The 22,500-nt window shown below is 45.4% G+C and overlaps 22 non-coding genes across 22 annotated transcripts; all 22 read left to right on the forward strand.

Moving 5' to 3' along the window:
* The first annotated feature begins 281 nt into the window (after positions 1 to 281).
* On the forward strand, positions 282 to 353 carry trnaq-uug (transfer RNA glutamine (anticodon UUG)). The gene has a single exon. It is a non-coding gene; the product is annotated as a tRNA-Gln (tRNA).
* A 594-nt stretch (positions 354 to 947) lies between these two features.
* trnaq-uug (transfer RNA glutamine (anticodon UUG)) lies at positions 948 to 1,019 on the forward strand. The gene has a single exon. It is a non-coding gene; the product is annotated as a tRNA-Gln (tRNA).
* A 1,577-nt stretch (positions 1,020 to 2,596) lies between these two features.
* trnaq-uug (transfer RNA glutamine (anticodon UUG)) lies at positions 2,597 to 2,668 on the forward strand. The gene has a single exon. It is a non-coding gene; the product is annotated as a tRNA-Gln (tRNA).
* Positions 2,669 to 4,073: 1,405 nt separating this feature from the next.
* On the forward strand, positions 4,074 to 4,145 carry trnaq-cug (transfer RNA glutamine (anticodon CUG)). The gene has a single exon. It is a non-coding gene; the product is annotated as a tRNA-Gln (tRNA).
* Positions 4,146 to 5,230: 1,085 nt separating this feature from the next.
* On the forward strand, positions 5,231 to 5,302 carry trnaq-uug (transfer RNA glutamine (anticodon UUG)). Its single transcript has one exon. It is a non-coding gene; the product is annotated as a tRNA-Gln (tRNA).
* Positions 5,303 to 5,896: 594 nt separating this feature from the next.
* Positions 5,897 to 5,968, forward strand: trnaq-uug (transfer RNA glutamine (anticodon UUG)). Its single transcript has one exon. It is a non-coding gene; the product is annotated as a tRNA-Gln (tRNA).
* Positions 5,969 to 7,545: 1,577 nt separating this feature from the next.
* trnaq-uug (transfer RNA glutamine (anticodon UUG)) lies at positions 7,546 to 7,617 on the forward strand. The gene has a single exon. It is a non-coding gene; the product is annotated as a tRNA-Gln (tRNA).
* A 422-nt stretch (positions 7,618 to 8,039) lies between these two features.
* On the forward strand, positions 8,040 to 8,111 carry trnaq-cug (transfer RNA glutamine (anticodon CUG)). The gene has a single exon. It is a non-coding gene; the product is annotated as a tRNA-Gln (tRNA).
* A 1,085-nt stretch (positions 8,112 to 9,196) lies between these two features.
* Positions 9,197 to 9,268, forward strand: trnaq-uug (transfer RNA glutamine (anticodon UUG)). Its single transcript has one exon. It is a non-coding gene; the product is annotated as a tRNA-Gln (tRNA).
* Positions 9,269 to 9,862: 594 nt separating this feature from the next.
* trnaq-uug (transfer RNA glutamine (anticodon UUG)) lies at positions 9,863 to 9,934 on the forward strand. The gene has a single exon. It is a non-coding gene; the product is annotated as a tRNA-Gln (tRNA).
* Positions 9,935 to 10,527: 593 nt separating this feature from the next.
* trnaq-uug (transfer RNA glutamine (anticodon UUG)) lies at positions 10,528 to 10,599 on the forward strand. Its single transcript has one exon. It is a non-coding gene; the product is annotated as a tRNA-Gln (tRNA).
* Positions 10,600 to 11,193: 594 nt separating this feature from the next.
* Positions 11,194 to 11,265, forward strand: trnaq-uug (transfer RNA glutamine (anticodon UUG)). The gene has a single exon. It is a non-coding gene; the product is annotated as a tRNA-Gln (tRNA).
* A 1,577-nt stretch (positions 11,266 to 12,842) lies between these two features.
* On the forward strand, positions 12,843 to 12,914 carry trnaq-uug (transfer RNA glutamine (anticodon UUG)). Its single transcript has one exon. It is a non-coding gene; the product is annotated as a tRNA-Gln (tRNA).
* A 593-nt stretch (positions 12,915 to 13,507) lies between these two features.
* Positions 13,508 to 13,579, forward strand: trnaq-uug (transfer RNA glutamine (anticodon UUG)). Its single transcript has one exon. It is a non-coding gene; the product is annotated as a tRNA-Gln (tRNA).
* Positions 13,580 to 14,173: 594 nt separating this feature from the next.
* trnaq-uug (transfer RNA glutamine (anticodon UUG)) lies at positions 14,174 to 14,245 on the forward strand. Its single transcript has one exon. It is a non-coding gene; the product is annotated as a tRNA-Gln (tRNA).
* A 1,577-nt stretch (positions 14,246 to 15,822) lies between these two features.
* trnaq-uug (transfer RNA glutamine (anticodon UUG)) lies at positions 15,823 to 15,894 on the forward strand. Its single transcript has one exon. It is a non-coding gene; the product is annotated as a tRNA-Gln (tRNA).
* Positions 15,895 to 16,488: 594 nt separating this feature from the next.
* On the forward strand, positions 16,489 to 16,560 carry trnaq-uug (transfer RNA glutamine (anticodon UUG)). Its single transcript has one exon. It is a non-coding gene; the product is annotated as a tRNA-Gln (tRNA).
* Positions 16,561 to 18,139: 1,579 nt separating this feature from the next.
* On the forward strand, positions 18,140 to 18,211 carry trnaq-uug (transfer RNA glutamine (anticodon UUG)). The gene has a single exon. It is a non-coding gene; the product is annotated as a tRNA-Gln (tRNA).
* A 594-nt stretch (positions 18,212 to 18,805) lies between these two features.
* On the forward strand, positions 18,806 to 18,877 carry trnaq-uug (transfer RNA glutamine (anticodon UUG)). The gene has a single exon. It is a non-coding gene; the product is annotated as a tRNA-Gln (tRNA).
* Positions 18,878 to 19,471: 594 nt separating this feature from the next.
* On the forward strand, positions 19,472 to 19,543 carry trnaq-uug (transfer RNA glutamine (anticodon UUG)). Its single transcript has one exon. It is a non-coding gene; the product is annotated as a tRNA-Gln (tRNA).
* Positions 19,544 to 21,118: 1,575 nt separating this feature from the next.
* On the forward strand, positions 21,119 to 21,190 carry trnaq-uug (transfer RNA glutamine (anticodon UUG)). Its single transcript has one exon. It is a non-coding gene; the product is annotated as a tRNA-Gln (tRNA).
* A 422-nt stretch (positions 21,191 to 21,612) lies between these two features.
* Positions 21,613 to 21,684, forward strand: trnaq-cug (transfer RNA glutamine (anticodon CUG)). The gene has a single exon. It is a non-coding gene; the product is annotated as a tRNA-Gln (tRNA).
* The last annotated feature ends 816 nt before the right edge of the window (positions 21,685 to 22,500 follow it).

Below are 22,500 nucleotides of genomic sequence, written 5' to 3' on the forward strand. Positions count from 1 at the left end.
AGCACAGTTTAGTGACTTTTGATTACAAGCTCTTACTCTCTGACCTGTTTGCTGTCCGTCAGTATTTGGAAGTAACATGTGGGTCACAAAAAGGAGTTGCATGCAGGTTGGGAGAGCGTTAGACTGAAGATCTAAAGGTCCCTGGTTCGGTCCCTGGTTTGATCCCGGGTTTCGGCACTGCCAGACGAGTTTTGGTTACAAGCATTTAGTGCCCGAGCGCCTGGTTCTGTGCAGTTTGTCAGTGTATGGACAAACTGTGGTCACCCCAAACACCTACAAATGGTTCCATGGTGTAATGGTTAGCACTCTGGACTTTGAATCCAGTGATCCGAGTTCAAATCTCGGTGGAACCTTCGCGTGGGTGGGGAGGGTTGCAAGAAATGACAATGTCCCCGTTTTTGGCTGGTTCTAAAGCAAAGAAACTTGAATAGAAATCATCATTAATTGCTTGCTGGAGTCACTGTGTGGGAAACAAAAGAACTACTCACAGATGGCAGATGGAGATCCTTCTGCAGGAGGGAAAAATGAGGAAACTGACTGACCTGAAGCAAATACACTTTCTCATGCTACGAAGGCGTGGTTCTACAATAAGCTTTGTCTAATTCTACTCACACAAGACACCAAAAGCTCCGCCCATTTTCTTTGTGTGACTTCAAAACAAGAGTTAGCACAGTTTAGTGACTTTTGATTACAAGCTCTTACTCTCTGACCTGTTTGCTGTCCGTCAGTATTTGGAAGTAACATGTGGGTCACAAAAAGGAGTTGCATGCAGGTTGGGAGAGCGTTAGACTGAAGATCTAAAGGTCCCTGGTTCGGTCCCTGGTTTGATCCCGGGTTTCAGCACTGCCACACGAGTTTTGGTTACAAGCATTTAGTGCCCGAGCGCCGGTTTCTGTGCAGTTTGTCAGTGTATGGACAAACTGTGGTCACCCCAAACAGCTACAAATGGTTCCATGGTGTAATGGTTAGCACTCTGGACTTTGAATGCAGTGGTCCGAGTTCAAATCTCGGTGGAACGTGGGTGTGGAGGGTTGCAAGAAATGTCAATGTCCCCACTTTTGGCTGGTTCTAAAGCAAAGAAACTTGAATAAAAATCATCATTAATTGCTTGCTGGAGTCACTGTGTGGAAAACAAAAGAACTACTCACAGATGGCAGATGGAGATCCTTCTGCAAGTGGTAAAAATAAGGAAACTGGCTGACCTGAAGCGAACACAGTTTCTCATGCTACGGAGGCGTGGTTCTACAATAAGCCTTGTCTTCTTCTACTTACACAAGACAACAAAAGCTCCCCCCAGTTTCTTTGTGTGATTTCAAAACAAGAGTTAGCACAGTTTAGTGACCTTTGATTACAAGCTCTCACGCGCTGACCTGTTTGCTGTTTGTCAGTATTTGGAAGTAACATGTGGGTCACAAAAAGGCGCTGCGTGCATATTGGTTCCATGGTGTAATGGTTAGCACTCTGGACTCTGAATCCAGCGATGCGAGTTCAAATCTCGGTGGGACCTGCAAATCTGCATTGAAGCATGCAAGCCACTCAGTTTATTCGTGTCTCTCCGCAAGCGTGCTTAGGATGAGCTTTCTGAACAACGAGGTTCTGGGGCAGTTCTTTATCAATTGCTTTTATAATTACAATGACTTGGACTATTAGCTAGCAATTCATAGCTGCTCACTTGATCATCGGCCACTGTATGGCATGATGAAGCCATTGGCAGTTAACCATACCACATAGTTTGCTTCCATTCTTAAAATAGGAATTTAACTGGGCCAGCAGAAATAGCTCAGTTGGGAGAGCGTTAGACTGAAGATCTAAAGGTCCCTGGTTCGATCCCGGGTTTCGGCACTGCCAGATGAGTTTTGGTTACAAGCTCTTAGAGCCCGAGGGCCTGGTGCCGTGCAGTTTGTCAGTGTATGGACAAACTGTGGTCACCCCAAACACCAACAAATGGTTAGCACTCTGGACTTTGAATCCAGTGATCCGAGTTCAAATCTCGGTGGAACCTTCGCGTGGGTGGGGAGGGTTGCAAGAAATGACAATGTCCCCGTTTTTGGCTGGTTCTAAAGCAAAGAAACTTGAATAGAAATCATCATTAATTGCTTGCTGGAGTCACTGTGTGGGAAACAAAAGAACTACTCACAGATGGCAGATGGAGATCCTTCTGCAGGAGGGAAAAATGAGGAAACTGACTGACCTGAAGCAAACACACTTTCTCATGCTACGTAGGCGTGGTTCTACAATAAGCTTTGTCTAATTCTACTCACACAAGACACCAAAAGCTCCGCCCATTTTCTTTGTGTGACTTCAAAACAAGAGTTAGCACAGTTTAGTGACTTTTGATTACAAGCTCTTACTCTCTGACCTGTTTGCTGTCCGTCAGTATTTGGAAGTAACATGTGGGTCACAAAAAGGAGTTGCATGCAGGTTGGGAGAGCGTTAGACTGAAGATCTAAAGGTCCCTGGTTCGGTCCCTGGTTTGATCCCGGGTTTCGGCACTGCCAGACGAGTTTTGGTTACAAGCATTTAGTGCCCGAGCGCCTGGTTCTGTGCAGTTTGTCAGTGTATGGACAAACTGTGGTCACCCCAAACACCTACAAATGGTTCCATGGTGTAATGGTTAGCACTCTGGACTTTGAATGCAGTGGTCCGAGTTCAAATCTCGGTGGAACGTGGGTGTGGAGGGTTGCAAGAAATGTCAATGTCCCCACTTTTGGCTGGTTCTAAAGCAAAGAAACTTGAATAAAAATCATCATTAATTGCTTGCTGGAGTCACTGTGTGGAAAACAAAAGAACTACTCACAGATGGCAGATGGAGATCCTTCTGCAAGTGGTAAAAATAAGGAAACTGGCTGACCTGAAGCGAACACAGTTTCTCATGCTACGGAGGCGTGGTTCTACAATAAGCCTTGTCTTCTTCTACTTACACAAGACAACAAAAGCTCCCCCCAGTTTCTTTGTGTGATTTCAAAACAAGAGTTAGCACAGTTTAGTGACCTTTGATTACAAGCTCTCACGCGCTGACCTGTTTGCTGTTTGTCAGTATTTGGAAGTAACATGTGGGTCACAAAAAGGCGCTGCGTGCATATTGGTTCCATGGTGTAATGGTTAGCACTCTGGACTCTGAATCCAGCGATGCGAGTTCAAATCTCGGTGGGACCTGCAAATCTGCATTGAAGCATGCAAGCCACTCAGTTTATTCGTGTCTCTCCGCAAGCGTGCTTAGGATGAGCTTTCTGAACAACGAGGTTCTGGGGCAGTTCTTTATCAATTGCTTTTATAATTACAATGACTTGGACTATTAGCTAGCAATTCATAGCTGCTCACTTGATCATCGGCCACTGTATGGCATGATGAAGCCATTGGCAGTTAACCATACCACATAGTTTGCTTCCATTCTTAAAATAGGAATTTAACTGGGCCAGCCGAAATAGCTCAGTTGGGAGAGCGTTAGACTGAAGATCTAAAGGTCCCTGGTTCGATCCCGGGTTTCGGCACTGCCAGATGAGTTTTGGTTACAAGCTCTTAGAGCCCGAGGGCCTGGTGCCGTGCAGTTTGTCAGTGTATGGACAAACTGTGGTCACCCCAAACACCAACAAATGGTTAGCACTCTGGACTTTGACTCCAGTGATCCGAGTTCAAATCTCGGTGGAACCTGCGCGTGGGTGGGGAGGGTTGCAAGAAATGTCAATGTCCCCACTTTTGGCTGGTTCTAAAGCAAAGAAACTTGAATAAAAATCATCATTAATTGCTTGCTGGAGTCACTGTGTGGAAAACAAAAGAACTACTCACAGATGGCAAATGGAGATCCTTCTGCAAGTGGTAAAAATGAGGAAACTGGCTGACCTGAAGCGAACACGGTTTCTCATGCTACGGAGGCGTGGTTCTACAATAAGCCTTGTCTTCTTCTACTTACACAAGACAACAAAAGCTCCGCCCAGTTTCTTTGTGTGATTTCAAAACAAGAGTTAGCACAGTTTAGTGACCTTTGATTACAAGCTCTCACGCGCTGACCTGTTTGCTGTTTGTCAGTATTTGGAAGTAACATGTGGGTCACAAAATGGGGCTGCATGCATATTGGTTCCATGGTGTAATGGTTAGCACTCTGGACTCTGAATCCAGCGATCCGAGTTCAAATCTCGGTGGGACCTGCAAATCTGCATTGAAGCGTGCAAGCTCCTCAGTTTATTCGTGGCCCTCCGCGTGCGTGCTTAGGATGAGCTTTCTGAACAAAAAAGTTCTGGGGCAGTTCTTTATCAATTGCTTTTATAATTACAATGACTTGGACTATTAGCTAGCAATTAATAGCTGCTCACTTGATCATCGGCCACTGTATGGCATGATGAAGCCATTGGCAGTTAACCATACCACATAGTTTGGTTCCATTCTCAAAATAGGAATTTAACTGAGCCGAAATAGCTCAGTTGGGAGAGCGTTAGACTGAAGATCTAAAGGTCCCTGGTTCGATCCCGGGTTTTGGCATAGCCAGATGAGTTTTGGTTACAAGCTCTTAGAGCCCGAGGGCCTGGTGCCGTGCAGTTTGTCAGGGTATGGACAAACTGTGGTCACCCCAAACACCAACAAATGGTTAGCACTCTGGACTTTGAATCCAGTGATCCGAGTTCAAATCTCGGTGGAACCTGCGCGTGGGTGGGGAGGGTTGCAAGAAATGACAATGTCCCCGTTTTTGGCTGGTTCTAAAGCAAAGAAACTTGAATAGAAATCATCATTAATTGCTTGCTGGAGTCACTGTGTGGGAAACAAAAGAACTACTCACAGATGGCAGATGGAGATCCTTCTGCAGGAGGGAAAAATGAGGAAACTGACTGACCTGAAGCAAATACACTTTCTCATGCTACGAAGGCGTGGTTCTACAATAAGCTTTGTCTAATTCTACTCACACAAGACACCAAAAGCTCCGCCCATTTTCTTTGTGTGACTTCAAAACAAGAGTTAGCACAGTTTAGTGACTTTTGATTACAAGCTCTTACTCTCTGACCTGTTTGCTGTCCGTCAGTATTTGGAAGTAACATGTGGGTCACAAAAAGGAGTTGCATGCAGGTTGGGAGAGCGTTAGACTGAAGATCTAAAGGTCCCTGGTTCGGTCCCTGGTTTGATCCCGGGTTTCGGCACTGCCAGACGAGTTTTGGTTACAAGCATTTAGTGCCCGAGCGCCTGGTTCTGTGCAGTTTGTCAGTGTATGGACAAACTGTGGTCACCCCAAACACCTACAAATGGTTCCATGGTGTAATGGTTAGCACTCTGGACTTTGAATCCAGTGATCCGAGTTCAAATCTCGGTGGAACCTTCGCGTGGGTGGGGAGGGTTGCAAGAAATGACAATGTCCCCGTTTTTGGCTGGTTCTAAAGCAAAGAAACTTGAATAGAAATCATCATTAATTGCTTGCTGGAGTCACTGTGTGGGAAACAAAAGAACTACTCACAGATGGCAGATGGAGATCCTTCTGCAGGAGGGAAAAATGAGGAAACTGACTGACCTGAAGCAAATACACTTTCTCATGCTACGAAGGCGTGGTTCTACAATAAGCTTTGTCTAATTCTACTCACACAAGACACCAAAAGCTCCGCCCATTTTCTTTGTGTGACTTCAAAACAAGAGTTAGCACAGTTTAGTGACTTTTGATTACAAGCTCTTACTCTCTGACCTGTTTGCTGTCCGTCAGTATTTGGAAGTAACATGTGGGTCACAAAAAGGAGTTGCATGCAGGTTGGGAGAGCGTTAGACTGAAGATCTAAAGGTCCCTGGTTCGGTCCCTGGTTTGATCCCGGGTTTCAGCACTGCCACACGAGTTTTGGTTACAAGCATTTAGTGCCCGAGCGCCGGGTTCTGTGCAGTTTGTCAGTGTATGGACAAACTGTGGTCACCCCAAACAGCTACAAATGGTTCCATGGTGTAATGGTTAGCACTCTGGACTTTGAATGCAGTGGTCCGAGTTCAAATCTCGGTGGAACGTGGGTGTGGAGGGTTGCAAGAAATGTCAATGTCCCCACTTTTGGCTGGTTCTAAAGCAAAGAAACTTGAATAAAAATCATCATTAATTGCTTGCTGGAGTCACTGTGTGGAAAACAAAAGAACTACTCACAGATGGCAGATGGAGATCCTTCTGCAAGTGGTAAAAATAAGGAAACTGGCTGACCTGAAGCGAACACAGTTTCTCATGCTACGGAGGCGTGGTTCTACAATAAGCCTTGTCTTCTTCTACTTACACAAGACAACAAAAGCTCCCCCCAGTTTCTTTGTGTGATTTCAAAACAAGAGTTAGCACAGTTTAGTGACCTTTGATTACAAGCTCTCACGCGCTGACCTGTTTGCTGTTTGTCAGTATTTGGAAGTAACATGTGGGTCACAAAAAGGCGCTGCGTGCATATTGGTTCCATGGTGTAATGGTTAGCACTCTGGACTCTGAATCCAGCGATGCGAGTTCAAATCTCGGTGGGACCTGCAAATCTGCATTGAAGCATGCAAGCCACTCAGTTTATTCGTGTCTCTCCGCAAGCGTGCTTAGGATGAGCTTTCTGAACAACGAGGTTCTGGGGCAGTTCTTTATCAATTGCTTTTATAATTACAATGACTTGGACTATTAGCTAGCAATTCATAGCTGCTCACTTGATCATCGGCCACTGTATGGCATGATGAAGCCATTGGCAGTTAACCATACCACATAGTTTGCTTTCATTCTTAAAATAGGAATTTAACTGGGCCAGCCGAAATAGCTCAGTTGGGAGAGCGTTAGACTGAAGATCTAAAGGTCCCTGGTTCGATCCCGGGTTTCGGCACTGCCAGATGAGTTTTGGTTACAAGCTCTTAGAGCCCGAGGGCCTGGTGCCGTGCAGTTTGTCAGTGTATGGACAAACTGTGGTCACCCCAAACACCAACAAATGGTTAGCACTCTGGACTTTGAATCCAGTGATCCGAGTTCAAATCTCGGTGGAACCTTCGCGTGGGTGGGGAGGGTTGCAAGAAATGACAATGTCCCCGTTTTTGGCTGGTTCTAAAGCAAAGAAACTTGAATAGAAATCATCATTAATTGCTTGCTGGAGTCACTGTGTGGGAAACAAAAGAACTACTCACAGATGGCAGATGGAGATCCTTCTGCAGGAGGGAAAAATGAGGAAACTGACTGACCTGAAGCAAACACACTTTCTCATGCTACGTAGGCGTGGTTCTACAATAAGCTTTGTCTAATTCTACTCACACAAGACACCAAAAGCTCCGCCCATTTTCTTTGTGTGACTTCAAAACAAGAGTTAGCACAGTTTAGTGACTTTTGATTACAAGCTCTTACTCTCTGACCTGTTTGCTGTCCGTCAGTATTTGGAAGTAACATGTGGGTCACAAAAAGGAGTTGCATGCAGGTTGGGAGAGCGTTAGACTGAAGATCTAAAGGTCCCTGGTTCGGTCCCTGGTTTGATCCCGGGTTTCGGCACTGCCAGACGAGTTTTGGTTACAAGCATTTAGTGCCCGAGCGCCTGGTTCTGTGCAGTTTGTCAGTGTATGAACAAACTGTGGTCACCCCAAACACCTACAAATGGTTCCATGGTGTAATGGTTAGCACTCTGGACTTTGAATCCAGTGATTCGAGTTCAAATCTCGGTGGAACCTGCGTGTGGGTGGGGAGGGTTGCAAGAAATGTCAATGTCCCCACTTTTGGCTGGTTCTAAAGCAAAGAAACTTGAATAAAAATCATCATTAATTGCTTGCTGGAGTCACTGTGTGGAAAACAAAAGAACTACTCACAGATGGCAAATGGAGATCCTTCTGCAAGTGGTAAAAATGAGGAAACTGGCTGACCTGAAGCGAACACGGTTTCTCATGCTACGGAGGCGTGGTTCTACAATAAGCCTTGTCTTCTTCTACTTACACAAGACAACAAAAGCTCCGCCCAGTTTCTTTGTGTGATTTCAAAACAAGAGTTAGCACAGTTTAGTGACCTTTGATTACAAGCTCTCACGCGCTGACCTGTTTGCTGTTTGTCAGTATTTGGAAGTAACATGTGGGTCACAAAATGGGGCTGCATGCATATTGGTTCCATGGTGTAATGGTTAGCACTCTGGACTCTGAATCCAGCGATCCGAGTTCAAATCTCGGTGGGACCTGCAAATCTGCATTGAAGCGTGCAAGCTCCTCAGTTTATTCGTGGCCCTCCGCGTGCGTGCTTAGGATGAGCTTTCTGAACAAAAAGGTTCTGGGGCAGTTCTTTATCAATTGCTTTTATAATTACAATGACTTGGACTATTAGCTAGCAATTAATAGCTGCTCACTTGATCATCGGCCACTGTATGGCATGATGAAGCCATTGGCAGTTAACCATACCACATAGTTTGGTTCCATTCTCAAAATAGGAATTTAACTGAGCCGAAATAGCTCAGTTGGGAGAGCGTTAGACTGAAGATCTAAAGGTCCCTGGTTCGATCCCGGGTTTTGGCATAGCCAGATGAGTTTTGGTTACAAGCTCTTAGAGCCCGAGGGCCTGGTGCCGTGCAGTTTGTCAGGGTATGGACAAACTGTGGTCACCCCAAACACCAACAAATGGTTAGCACTCTGGACTTTGAATCCAGTGATCCGAGTTCAAATCTCGGTGGAACCTGCGCGTGGGTGGGGAGGGTTGCAAGAAATGACAATGTCCCCGTTTTTGGCTGGTTCTAAAGCAAAGAAACTTGAATAGAAATCATCATTAATTGCTTGCTGGAGTCACTGTGTGGGAAACAAAAGAACTACTCACAGATGGCAGATGGAGATCCTTCTGCAGGAGGGAAAAATGAGGAAACTGACTGACCTGAAGCAAATACACTTTCTCATGCTACGAAGGCGTGGTTCTACAATAAGCTTTGTCTAATTCTACTCACACAAGACACCAAAAGCTCCGCCCATTTTCTTTGTGTGACTTCAAAACAAGAGTTAGCACAGTTTAGTGACTTTTGATTACAAGCTCTTACTCTCTGACCTGTTTGCTGTCCGTCAGTATTTGGAAGTAACATGTGGGTCACAAAAAGGAGTTGCATGCAGGTTGGGAGAGCGTTAGACTGAAGATCTAAAGGTCCCTGGTTCGGTCCCTGGTTTGATCCCGGGTTTCGGCACTGCCAGACGAGTTTTGGTTACAAGCATTTAGTGCCCGAGCGCCTGGTTCTGTGCAGTTTGTCAGTGTATGGACAAACTGTGGTCACCCCAAACACCTACAAATGGTTCCATGGTGTAATGGTTAGCACTCGGGACTTTGACTCCAGTGATCCGAGTTCAAATCTCGGTGGAACCTGCGTGTGGGTGGGGAGGGTTGCAAGAAATGACAATGTCCCCGTTTTTGGCTGGTTCTAAAGCAAAGAAACTTGAATAGAAATCATCATTAATTGCTTGCTGGAGTCACTGTGTGGGAAACAAAAGAGCTACTCACAGATGGCAGATGGAGATCCTTCTGCAGGAGGGAAAATTGAGGAAACTGACTGACCTGAAGCAAACACACTTTCTCATGCTACGTAGGCGTGGTTCTACTAAAAGCTTTGTCTAATTCTACTCACACAAGACACCAAAAGCTCCACTTATTTTCTTTGTGTGACTTCAAAACAAGAGTTAGCACAGTTTAGTGACTTTTGATTACAAGCTCTTACTCTCTGACCTGTTTGCTGTCCGTCAGTATTTGGAAGTAACATGTGGGTCACAAAAAGGAGTTGCATGCAGGTTGGGAGAGCGTTAGACTGAAGATCTAAAGGTCCCTGGTTCGGTCCCTGGTTTGATCCCGGGTTTCGGCACTGCCAGACGAGTTTTGGTTACAAGCATTTAGTGCCCGAGCGCCTGGTTCTGTGCAGTTTGTCAGTGTATGGACAAACTGTGGTCACCCCAAACACCTACAAATGGTTCCATGGTGTAATGGTTAGCACTCTGGACTTTGACTCCAGTGATCCGAGTTCAAATCTCGGTGGAACCTGCGTGTGGGTGGGGAGGGTTGCAAGAAATGACAATGTCCCCGTTTTTGGCTGGTTCTAAAGCAAAGAAACTTGAATAGAAATCATCATTAATTGCTTGCTGGAGTCACTGTGTGGGAAACAAAAGAACTACTCACAGATGGCAGATGGAGATCCTTCTGCAGGAGGGAAAAATGAGGAAACTGACTGACCTGAAGCAAACACACTTTCTCATGCTACGTAGGCGTGGTTCTACTAAAAGCTTTGTCTAATTCTACTCACACAAGACACCAAAAGCTCCACTTATTTTCTTTGTGTGACTTCAAAACAAGAGTTAGCACAGTTTAGTGACTTTTGATTACAAGCTCTTACTCTCTGACCTGTCGCTGTCCGTCAGTATTTGGAAGTAACATGTGGGTCACAAAAAGGAGTTGCATGCAGGTTGGGAGAGCGTTAGACTGAAGATCTAAAGGTCCCTGGTTCGGTCCCTGGTTTGATCCCGGGTTTCGGCACTGCCAGACGAGTTTTGGTTACAAGCATTTAGTGCCCGAGCGCCTGGTTCTGTGCAGTTTGTCAGTGTATGGACAAACTGTGGTCACCCCAAACACCTACAAATGGTTCCATGGTGTAATGGTTAGCACTCTGGACTTTGAATCCAGTGATCCGAGTTCAAATCTCGGTGGAACCTGCGCGTGGGTGGGGAGGGTTGCAAGAAATGACAATGTCCCCGTTTTTGGCTGGTTCTAAAGCAAAGAAACTTGAATAGAAATCATCATTAATTGCTTGCTGGAGTCACTGTGTGGGAAACAAAAGAACTACTCACAGATGGCAGATGGAGATCCTTCTGCAGGAGGGAAAAATGAGGAAACTGACTGACCTGAAGCAAATACACTTTCTCATGCTACGAAGGCGTGGTTCTACAATAAGCTTTGTCTAATTCTACTCACACAAGACACCAAAAGCTCCGCCCATTTTCTTTGTGTGACTTCAAAACAAGAGTTAGCACAGTTTAGTGACTTTTGATTACAAGCTCTTACTCTCTGACCTGTTTGCTGTCCGTCAGTATTTGGAAGTAACATGTGGGTCACAAAAAGGAGTTGCATGCAGGTTGGGAGAGCGTTAGACTGAAGATCTAAAGGTCCCTGGTTCGGTCCCTGGTTTGATCCCGGGTTTCAGCACTGCCACACGAGTTTTGGTTACAAGCATTTAGTGCCCGAGCGCCGGGTTCTGTGCAGTTTGTCAGTGTATGGACAAACTGTGGTCACCCCAAACAGCTACAAATGGTTCCATGGTGTAATGGTTAGCACTCTGGACTTTGAATGCAGTGGTCCGAGTTCAAATCTCGGTGGAACGTGGGTGTGGAGGGTTGCAAGAAATGTCAATGTCCCCACTTTTGGCTGGTTCTAAAGCAAAGAAACTTGAATAAAAATCATCATTAATTGCTTGCTGGAGTCACTGTGTGGAAAACAAAAGAACTACTCACAGATGGCAGATGGAGATCCTTCTGCAAGTGGTAAAAATAAGGAAACTGGCTGACCTGAAGCGAACACAGTTTCTCATGCTACGGAGGCGTGGTTCTACAATAAGCCTTGTCTTCTTCTACTTACACAAGACAACAAAAGCTCCCCCCAGTTTCTTTGTGTGATTTCAAAACAAGAGTTAGCACAGTTTAGTGACCTTTGATTACAAGCTCTCACGCGCTGACCTGTTTGCTGTTTGTCAGTATTTGGAAGTAACATGTGGGTCACAAAAAGGCGCTGCGTGCATATTGGTTCCATGGTGTAATGGTTAGCACTCTGGACTCTGAATCCAGCGATGCGAGTTCAAATCTCGGTGGGACCTGCAAATCTGCATTGAAGCATGCAAGCCACTCAGTTTATTCGTGTCTCTCCGCAAGCGTGCTTAGGATGAGCTTTCTGAACAACAAGGTTCTGGGGCAGTTCTTTATCAATTGCTTTTATAATTACAATGACTTGGACTATTAGCTAGCAATTCATAGCTGCTCACTTGATCATCGGCCACTGTATGGCATGATGAAGCCATTGGCAGTTAACCATACCACATAGTTTGCTTCCATTCTTAAAATAGGAATTTAACTGGGCCAGCCGAAATAGCTCAGTTGGGAGAGCGTTAGACTGAAGATCTAAAGGTCCCTGGTTTGATCCCGGGTTTCGGCACTGCCAGATGAGTTTTGGTTACAAGCTCTTAGAGCCCGAGGGCCTGGTGCCGTGCAGTTTGTCAGTGTATGGACAAACTGTGGTCACCCCAAACACCAACAAATGGTTAGCACTCTGGACTTTGAATCCAGTGATCCGAGTTCAAATCTCGGTGGAACCTTCGCGTGGGTGGGGAGGGTTGCAAGAAATGACAATGTCCCTGTTTTTGGCTGGTTCTAAAGCAAAGAAACTTGAATAGAAATCATCATTAATTGCTTGCTGGAGTCACTGTGTGGGAAACAAAAGAACTACTCACAGATGGCAGATGGAGATCCTTCTGCAGGAGGGAAAAATGAGGAAACTGACTGACCTGAAGCAAACACACTTTCTCATGCTACGTAGGCGTGGTTCTACTAAAAGCTTTGTCTAATTCTACTCACACAAGACACCAAAAGCTCCACTTATTTTCTTTGTGTGACTTCAAAACAAGAGTTAGCACAGTTTAGTGACTTTTGATTACAAGCTCTTACTCTCTGACCTGTTTGCTGTCCGTCAGTATTTGGAAGTAACATGTGGGTCACAAAAAGGAGTTGCATGCAGGTTGGGAGAGCGTTAGACTGAAGATCTAAAGGTCCCTGGTTCGGTCCCTGGTTTGATCCCGGGTTTCGGCACTGCCAGACGAGTTTTGGTTACAAGCATTTAGTGCCCGAGCGCCTGGTTCTGTGCAGTTTGTCAGTGTATGGACAAACTGTGGTCACCCCAAACACCTACAAATGGTTCCATGGTGTAATGGTTAGCACTCTGGACTTTGACTCCAGTGATCCGAGTTCAAATCTCGGTGGAACCTGCGTGTGGGTGGGGAGGGTTGCAAGAAATGACAATGTCCCCGTTTTTGGCTGGTTCTAAAGCAAAGAAACTTGAATAGAAATCATCATTAATTGCTTGCTGGAGTCACTGTGTGGGAAACAAAAGAACTACTCACAGATGGCAGATGGAGATCCTTCTGCAGGAGGGAAAAATGAGGAAACTGACTGACCTGAAGCAAACACACTTTCTCATGCTACGTAGGCGTGGTTCTACTAAAAGCTTTGTCTAATTCTACTCACACAAGACACCAAAAGCTCCACTTATTTTCTTTGTGTGACTTCAAAACAAGAGTTAGCACAGTTTAGTGACTTTTGATTACAAGCTCTTACTCTCTGACCTGTCGCTGTCCGTCAGTATTTGGAAGTAACATGTGGGTCACAAAAAGGAGTTGCATGCAGGTTGGGAGAGCGTTAGACTGAAGATCTAAAGGTCCCTGGTTCGGTCCCTGGTTTGATCCCGGGTTTCGGCACTGCCAGACGAGTTTTGGTTACAAGCATTTAGTGCCCGAGCGCCTGGTTCTGTGCAGTTTGTCAGTGTATGGACAAACTGTGGTCACCCCAAACACCTACAAATGGTTCCATGGTGTAATGGTTAGCACTCTGGACTTTGAATCCAGTGATCCGAGTTCAAATCTCGGTGGAACCTGCGTGTGGGTGGGGAGGGTTGCAAGAAATGACAATGTCCCTGTTTTTGGCTGGTTCTAAAGCAAAGAAACTTGAATAGAAATCATCATTAATTGCTTGCTGGAGTCACTGTGTGGGAAACAAAAGAACTACTCACAGATGGCAGATGGAGATCCTTCTGCAGGAGGGAAAAATGAGGAAACTGACTGACCTGAAGCAAATACACTTTCTCATGCTACGAAGGCGTGGTTCTACAATAAGCTTTGTCTAATTCTACTCACACAAGACACCAAAAGCTCCGCCCATTTTCTTTGTGTGACTTCAAAACAAGAGTTAGCACAGTTTAGTGACTTTTGATTACAAGCTCTTACTCTCTGACCTGTTTGCTGTCCGTCAGTATTTGGAAGTAACATGTGGGTCACAAAAAGGAGTTGCATGCAGGTTGGGAGAGCGTTAGACTGAAGATCTAAAGGTCCCTGGTTCGGTCCCTGGTTTGATCCCGGGTTTCAGCACTGCCACACGAGTTTTGGTTACAAGCATTTAGTGCCCGAGCGCCGGGTTCTGTGCAGTTTGTCAGTGTATGGACAAACTGTGGTCACCCCAAACAGCTACAAATGGTTCCATGGTGTAATGGTTAGCACTCTGGACTTTGAATGCAGTGGTCCGAGTTCAAATCTCGGTGGAACGTGGGTGTGGAGGGTTGCAAGAAATGTCAATGTCCCCACTTTTGGCTGGTTCTAAAGCAAAGAAACTTGAATAAAAATCATCATTAATTGCTTGCTGGAGTCACTGTGTGGAAAACAAAAGAACTACTCACAGATGGCAGATGGAGATCCTTCTGCAAGTGGTAAAAATAAGGAAACTGGCTGACCTGAAGCGAACACAGTTTCTCATGCTACGGAGGCGTGGTTCTACAATAAGCCTTGTCTTCTTCTACTTACACAAGACAACAAAAGCTCCCCCCAGTTTCTTTGTGTGATTTCAAAACAAGAGTTAGCACAGTTTAGTGACCTTTGATTACAAGCTCTCACGCGCTGACCTGTTTGCTGTTTGTCAGTATTTGGAAGTAACATGTGGGTCACAAAAAGGCGCTGCGTGCATATTGGTTCCATGGTGTAATGGTTAGCACTCTGGACTCTGAATCCAGCGATGCGAGTTCAAATCTCGGTGGGACCTGCAAATCTGCATTGAAGCATGCAAGCCACTCAGTTTATTCGTGTCTCTCCGCAAGCGTGCTTAGGATGAGCTTTCTGAACAACAAGGTTCTGGGGCAGTTCTTTATCAATTGCTTTTATAATTACAATGACTTGGACTATTAGCTAGCAATTCATAGCTGCTCACTTGATCATCGGCCACTGTATGGCATGATGAAGCCATTGGCAGTTAACCATACCACATAGTTTGCTTCCATTCTTAAAATAGGAATTTAACTGGGCCAGCCGAAATAGCTCAGTTGGGAGAGCGTTAGACTGAAGATCTAAAGGTCCCTGGTTTGATCCCGGGTTTCGGCACTGCCAGATGAGTTTTGGTTACAAGCTCTTAGAGCCCGAGGGCCTGGTGCCGTGCAGTTTGTCAGTGTATGGACAAACTGTGGTCACCCCAAACACCAACAAATGGTTAGCACTCTGGACTTTGAATCCAGTGATCCGAGTTCAAATCTCGGTGGAACCTTCGCGTGGGTGGGGAGGGTTGCAAGAAATGACAATGTCCCTGTTTTTGGCTGGTTCTAAAGCAAAGAAACTTGAATAGAAATCATCATTAATTGCTTGCTGGAGTCACTGTGTGGGAAACAAAAGAACTACTCACAGATGGCAGATGGAGATCCTTCTGCAGGAGGGAAAAATGAGGAAACTGACTGACCTGAAGCAAATACACTTTCTCATGCTACGAAGGCGTGGTTCTACAATAAGCTTTGTCTAATTCTACTCACACAAGACACCAAAAGCTCCGCCCATTTTCTTTGTGTGACTTCAAAACAAGAGTTAGCACAGTTTAGTGACTTTTGATTACAAGCTCTTACTCTCTGACCTGTTTGCTGTCCGTCAGTATTTGGAAGTAACATGTGGGTCACAAAAAGGAGTTGCATGCAGGTTGGGAGAGCGTTAGACTGAAGATCTAAAGGTCCCTGGTTCGGTCCCTGGTTTGATCCCGGGTTTCGGCACTGCCAGACGAGTTTTGGTTACAAGCATTTAGTGCCCGAGCGCCTGGTTCTGTGCAGTTTGTCAGTGTATGGACAAACTGTGGTCACCCCAAACACCTACAAATGGTTCCATGGTGTAATGGTTAGCACTCTGGACTTTGACTCCAGTGATCCGAGTTCAAATCTCGGTGGAACCTGCGTGTGGGTGGGGAGGGTTGCAAGAAATGACAATGTCCCCGTTTTTGGCTGGTTCTAAAGCAAAGAAACTTGAATAGAAATCATCATTAATTGCTTGCTGGAGTCACTGTGTGGGAAACAAAAGAACTACTCACAGATGGCAGATGGAGATCCTTCTGCAGGAGGGAAAAATGAGGAAACTGACTGACCTGAAGCAAACACACTTTCTCATGCTACGTAGGCGTGGTTCTACTAAAAGCTTTGTCTAATTCTACTCACACAAGACACCAAAAGCTCCACTTATTTTCTTTGTGTGACTTCAAAACAAGAGTTAGCACAGTTTAGTGACTTTTGATTACAAGCTCTTACTCTCTGACCTGTTTGCTGTCCGTCAGTATTTGGAAGTAACATGTGGGTCACAAAAAGGAGTTGCATGCAGGTTGGGAGAGCGTTAGACTGAAGATCTAAAGGTCCCTGGTTCGGTCCCTGGTTTGATCCCGGGTTTCGGCACTGCCAGACGAGTTTTGGTTACAAGCATTTAGTGCCCGAGCGCCTGGTTCTGTGCAGTTTGTCAGTGTATGAACAAACTGTGGTCACCCCAAACACCTACAAATGGTTCCATGGTGTAATGGTTAGCACTCTGGACTTTGAATCCAGTGATCCGAGTTCAAATCTCGGTGGAACCTGCGTGTGGGTGGGGAGGGTTGCAAGAAATGTCAATGTCCCCACTTTTGGCTGGTTCTAAAGCAAAGAAACTTGAATAAAAATCATCATTAATTGCTTGCTGGAGTCACTGTGTGGAAAACAAAAGAACTACTCACAGATGGCAAATGGAGATCCTTCTGCAAGTGGTAAAAATGAGGAAACTGGCTGACCTGAAGCGAACACGGTTTCTCATGCTACGGAGGCGTGGTTCTACAATAAGCCTTGTCTTCTTCTACTTACACAAGACAACAAAAGCTCCGCCCAGTTTCTTTGTGTGATTTCAAAACAAGAGTTAGCACAGTTTAGTGACCTTTGATTACAAGCTCTCACGCGCTGACCTGTTTGCTGTTTGTCAGTATTTGGAAGTAACATGTGGGTCACAAAAAGGCGCTGCGTGCATATTGGTTCCATGGTGTAATTGTTAGCGCTCTGAACTCTGAATCCAGCGATCCGAGTTCAAATCTCGGTGGGACCTGCAAATCTGCATTGAAGCATGCAAGCCCCTCAGTTCATTCGTGGCCCTCCGCGTGGGTGCTTAGGATGAGCTTTCTGAACAACAAGGTTCTGGGGCAGTTCTTTATCAATTGCTTTTATATTTACAATGACTTGGACTATTAGCTAGCAATTCATAGCTGCTCACTTGATCATCGGCCACTGTATGGCATGATGAAGCCATTGGCAGTTAACCATACCACATAGTTTGGTTCCATTCTTAAAATAGGAATTTAACTGAGCCGAAATAGCTCAGTTGGGAGAGCGTTAGATTGAAGATCTAAAGGTCCCTGGTTCGATCCCGGGTTTTGGCATAGCCAGATGAGTTTTGGTTACAAGCTCTTAGAGCCCGAGGGCCTGGTGCCGTGCAGTTTGTCAGGGTATGGACAAACTGTGGTCACCCCAAACACCAACAAATGGTTAGCACTCTGGACTTTGAATCCAGTGATCCGAGTTCAAATCTCGGTGGAACCTTCGCGTGGGTGGGGAGGGTTGCAAGAAATGACAATGTCCCCGTTTTTGGCTGGTTCTAAAGCAAAGAAACTTGAATAGAAATCATCATTAATTGCTTGCTGGAGTCACTGTGTGGGAAACAAAAGAACTACTCACAGATGGCAGATGGAGATCCTTCTGCAGGAGGGAAAAATGAGGAAACTGACTGACCTGAAGCAAATACACTTTCTCATGCTACGAAGGCGTGGTTCTACAATAAGCTTTGTCTAATTCTACTCACACAAGACACCAAAAGCTCCGCCCATTTTCTTTGTGTGACTTCAAAACAAGAGTTAGCACAGTTTAGTGACTTTTGATTACAAGCTCTTACTCTCTGACCTGTTTGCTGTCCGTCAGTATTTGGAAGTAACATGTGGGTCACAAAAAGGAGTTGCATGCAGGTTGGGAGAGCGTTAGACTGAAGATCTAAAGGTCCCTGGTTCGGTCCCTGGTTTGATCCCGGGTTTCGGCACTGCCAGACGAGTTTTGGTTACAAGCATTTAGTGCCCGAGCGCCTGGTTCTGTGCAGTTTGTCAGTGTATGGACAAACTGTGGTCACCCCAAACACCTACAAATGGTTCCATGGTGTAATGGTTAGCACTCTGGACTTTGAATCCAGTGATCCGAGTTCAAATCTCGGTGGAACCTGCGTGTGGGTGGGGAGGGTTGCAAGAAATGACAATGTCCCTGTTTTTGGCTGGTTCTAAAGCAAAGAAACTTGAATAGAAATCATCATTAATTGCTTGCTGGAGTCACTGTGTGGGAAACAAAAGAACTACTCACAGATGGCAGATGGAGATCCTTCTGCAGGAGGGAAAAATGAGGAAACTGACTGACCTGAAGCAAACACACTTTCTCATGCTACGTAGGCGTGGTTCTACTAAAAGCTTTGTCTAATTCTACTCACACAAGACACCAAAAGCTCCACTTATTTTCTTTGTGTGACTTCAAAACAAGAGTTAGCACAGTTTAGTGACTTTTGATTACAAGCTCTTACTCTCTGACCTGTTTGCTGTCCGTCAGTATTTGGAAGTAACATGTGGGTCACAAAAAGGAGTTGCATGCAGGTTGGGAGAGCGTTAGACTGAAGATCTAAAGGTCCCTGGTTCGGTCCCTGGTTTGATCCCGGGTTTCGGCACTGCCAGACGAGTTTTGGTTACAAGCATTTAGTGCCCGAGCGCCTGGTTCTGTGCAGTTTGTCAGTGTATGGACAAACTGTGGTCACCCCAAACACCTACAAATGGTTCCATGGTGTAATGGTTAGCACTCTGGACTTTGAATCCAGTGATCCGAGTTCAAATCTCGGTGGAACCTTCGCGTGGGTGGGGAGGGTTGCAAGAAATGACAATGTCCCCGTTTTTGGCTGGTTCTAAAGCAAAGAAACTTGAATAGAAATCATCATTAATTGCTTGCTGGAGTCACTGTGTGGGAAACAAAAGAACTACTCACAGATGGCAGATGGAGATCCTTCTGCAGGAGGGAAAAATGAGGAAACTGACTGACCTGAAGCAAATACACTTTCTCATGCTACGAAGGCGTGGTTCTACAATAAGCTTTGTCTAATTCTACTCACACAAGACACCAAAAGCTCCGCCCATTTTCTTTGTGTGACTTCAAAACAAGAGTTAGCACAGTTTAGTGACTTTTGATTACAAGCTCTTACTCTCTGACCTGTTTGCTGTCCGTCAGTATTTGGAAGTAACATGTGGGTCACAAAAAGGAGTTGCATGCAGGTTGGGAGAGCGTTAGACTGAAGATCTAAAGGTCCCTGGTTCGGTCCCTGGTTTGATCCCGGGTTTCAGCACTGCCACACGAGTTTTGGTTACAAGCATTTAGTGCCCGAGCGCCGGGTTCTGTGCAGTTTGTCAGTGTATGGACAAACTGTGGTCACCCCAAACAGCTACAAATGGTTCCATGGTGTAATGGTTAGCACTCTGGACTTTGAATGCAGTGGTCCGAGTTCAAATCTCGGTGGAACGTGGGTGTGGAGGGTTGCAAGAAATGTCAATGTCCCCACTTTTGGCTGGTTCTAAAGCAAAGAAACTTGAATAAAAATCATCATTAATTGCTTGCTGGAGTCACTGTGGAAAACAAAAGAACTACTCACAGATGGCAGATGGAGATCCTTCTGCAAGTGGTAAAAATAAGGAAACTGGCTGACCTGAAGCGAACACAGTTTCTCATGCTACGGAGGCGTGGTTCTACAATAAGCCTTGTCTTCTTCTACTTACACAAGACAACAAAAGCTCCCCCCAGTTTCTTTGTGTGATTTCAAAACAAGAGTTAGCACAGTTTAATGACCTTTGATTACAAGCTCTCACGCGCTGACCTGTTTGCTGTTTGTCAGTATTTGGAAGTAACATGTGGGTCACAAAAAGGCGCTGCGTGCATATTGGTTCCATGGTGTAATGGTTAGCACTCTGGACTCTGAATCCAGCGATGCGAGTTCAAATCTCGGTGGGACCTGCAAATCTGCATTGAAGCATGCAAGCCACTCAGTTTATTCGTGTCTCTCCGCAAGCGTGCTTAGGATGAGCTTTCTGAACAACAAGGTTCTGGGGCAGTTCTTTATCAATTGCTTTTATAATTACAATGACTTGGACTATTAGCTAGCAATTCATAGCTGCTCACTTGATCATCGGCCACTGTATGGCATGATGAAGCCATTGGCAGTTAACCATACCACATAGTTTGCTTCCATTCTTAAAATAGGAATTTAACTGCGCCAGCCGAAATAGCTCAGTTGGGCGAGCGTTAGACTGAAGATCTAAAGGTCCCTGGTTCGATCCCGGGTTTCGGCACTGCCAGATGAGTTTTGGTTACAAGCTCTTAGAGCCCGAGGGCCTGGTGCCGTGCAGTTTGTCAGTGTATGGACAAACTGTGGTCACCCCAAACACCAACAAATGGTTAGCACTCTGGACTTTGAATCCAGTGATCCGAGTTCAAATCTCGGTGGAACCTTCGCGTGGGTGGGGAGGGTTGCAAGAAATGACAATGTCCCCGTTTTTGGCTGGTTCTAAAGCAAAGAAACTTGAATAGAAATCATCATTAATTGCTTGCTGGAGTCACTGTGTGGGAAACAAAAGAACTACTCACAGATGGCAGATGGAGATCCTTCTGCAGGAGGGAAAAATGAGGAAACTGACTGACCTGAAGCAAACACACTTTCTCATGCTACGAAGGCGTGGTTCTACAATAAGCTTTGTCTAATTCTACTCACACAAGACAGCAAAAGCTCCACCCATTTTCTTTGTGTGACTTCAAAACAAGAGTTAGCACAGTTTAGTGACTTTTGATTACAAGCTCTTACTCTCTGACCTGTTTGCTGTCCGTCAGTATTTGGAAGTAACATGTGGGTCACAAAAAGGAGTTGCATGCAGGTTGGGAGAGCGTTAGACTGAAGATCTAAAGGTCCCTGGTTCGGTCCCTGGTTTGATCCCGGGTTTCGGCACTGCCAGACGAGTTTTGGTTACAAGCATTTAGTGCCCGAGCGCCTGGTTCTGTTCAGTTTGTCAGTGTATGGACAAACTGTGGTCACCCCAAACACCTACAAATGGTTCCATGGTGTAATGGTTAGCACTCTGGACTTTGAATCCAGTGATCCGAGTTCAAATCTCGGTGGAACCTGCGTGTGGGTGGGGAGGGTTGCAAGAAATGTCAATGTCCCCACTTTTGGCTGGTTCTAAAGCAAAGAAACTTGAATAAAAATCATCATTAATTGCTTGCTGGAGTCACTGTGTGGAAAACAAAAGAACTACTCACAGATGGCAAATGGAGATCCTTCTGCAAGTGGTAAAAATGAGGAAACTGGCTGACCTGAAGCGAACACGGTTTCTCATGCTACGGAGGCGTGGTTCTACAATAAGCCTTGTCTTCTTCTACTTACACAAGACAACAAAAGCTCCGCCCAGTTTCTTTGTGTGATTTCAAAACAAGAGTTAGCACAGTTTAGTGACCTTTGATTACAAGCTCTCACGCGCTGACCTGTTTGCTGTTTGTCAGTATTTGGAAGTAACATGTGGGTCACAAAATGGGGCTGCATGCATATTGGTTCCATGGTGTAATGGTTAGCACTCTGGACTCTGAATCCAGCGATCCGAGTTCAAATCTCGGTGGGACCTGCAAATCTGCATTGAAGCGTGCAAGCTCCTCAGTTTATTCGTGGCCCTCCGCGTGCGTGCTTAGGATGAGCTTTCTGAACAAAAAGGTTCTGGGGCAGTTCTTTATCAATTGCTTTTATAATTACAATGACTTGGACTATTAGCTAGCAATTAATAGCTGCTCACTTGATCATCGGCCACTGTATGGCATGATGAAGCCATTGGCAGTTAACCATACCACATAGTTTGGTTCCATTCTCAAAATAGGAATTTAACTGAGCCGAAATAGCTTAGTTGGGAGAGCGTTAGACTGAAGATCTAAAGGTCCCTGGTTCGATCCCGGGTTTTGGCATAGCCAGATGAGTTTTGGTTACAAGCTCTTAGAGCCCGAGGGCCTGGTGCCGTGCAGTTTGTCAGGGTATGGACAAACTGTGGTCACCCCAAACACCAACAAATGGTTAGCACTCTGGACTTTGAATCCAGTGATCCGAGTTCAAATCTCGGTGGAACCTGCGTGTGGGTGGGGAGGGTTGCAAGATATGACAATGTCCCCGTTTTTGGCTGGTTCTAAAGCAAAGAAACTTGAATAGAAATCATCATTAATTGCTTGCTGGAGTCACTGTGTGGGAAACAAAAGAACTACTCACAGATGGCAGATGGAGATCCTTCTGCAGGAGGGAAAAATGAGGAAACTGACTGACCTGAAGCAAACACACTTTCTCATGCTACGAAGGCGTGGTTCTACAATAAGCTTTGTCTAATTCTACTCACACAAGACAGCAAAAGCTCCACCCATTTTCTTTGTGTGACTTCAAAACAAGAGTTAGCACAGTTTAG

Source organism: Clarias gariepinus, chromosome 15, assembly GCF_024256425.1.
Source record: "Clarias gariepinus isolate MV-2021 ecotype Netherlands chromosome 15, CGAR_prim_01v2, whole genome shotgun sequence".
NCBI lineage: Eukaryota > Metazoa > Chordata > Actinopteri > Siluriformes > Clariidae > Clarias > Clarias gariepinus.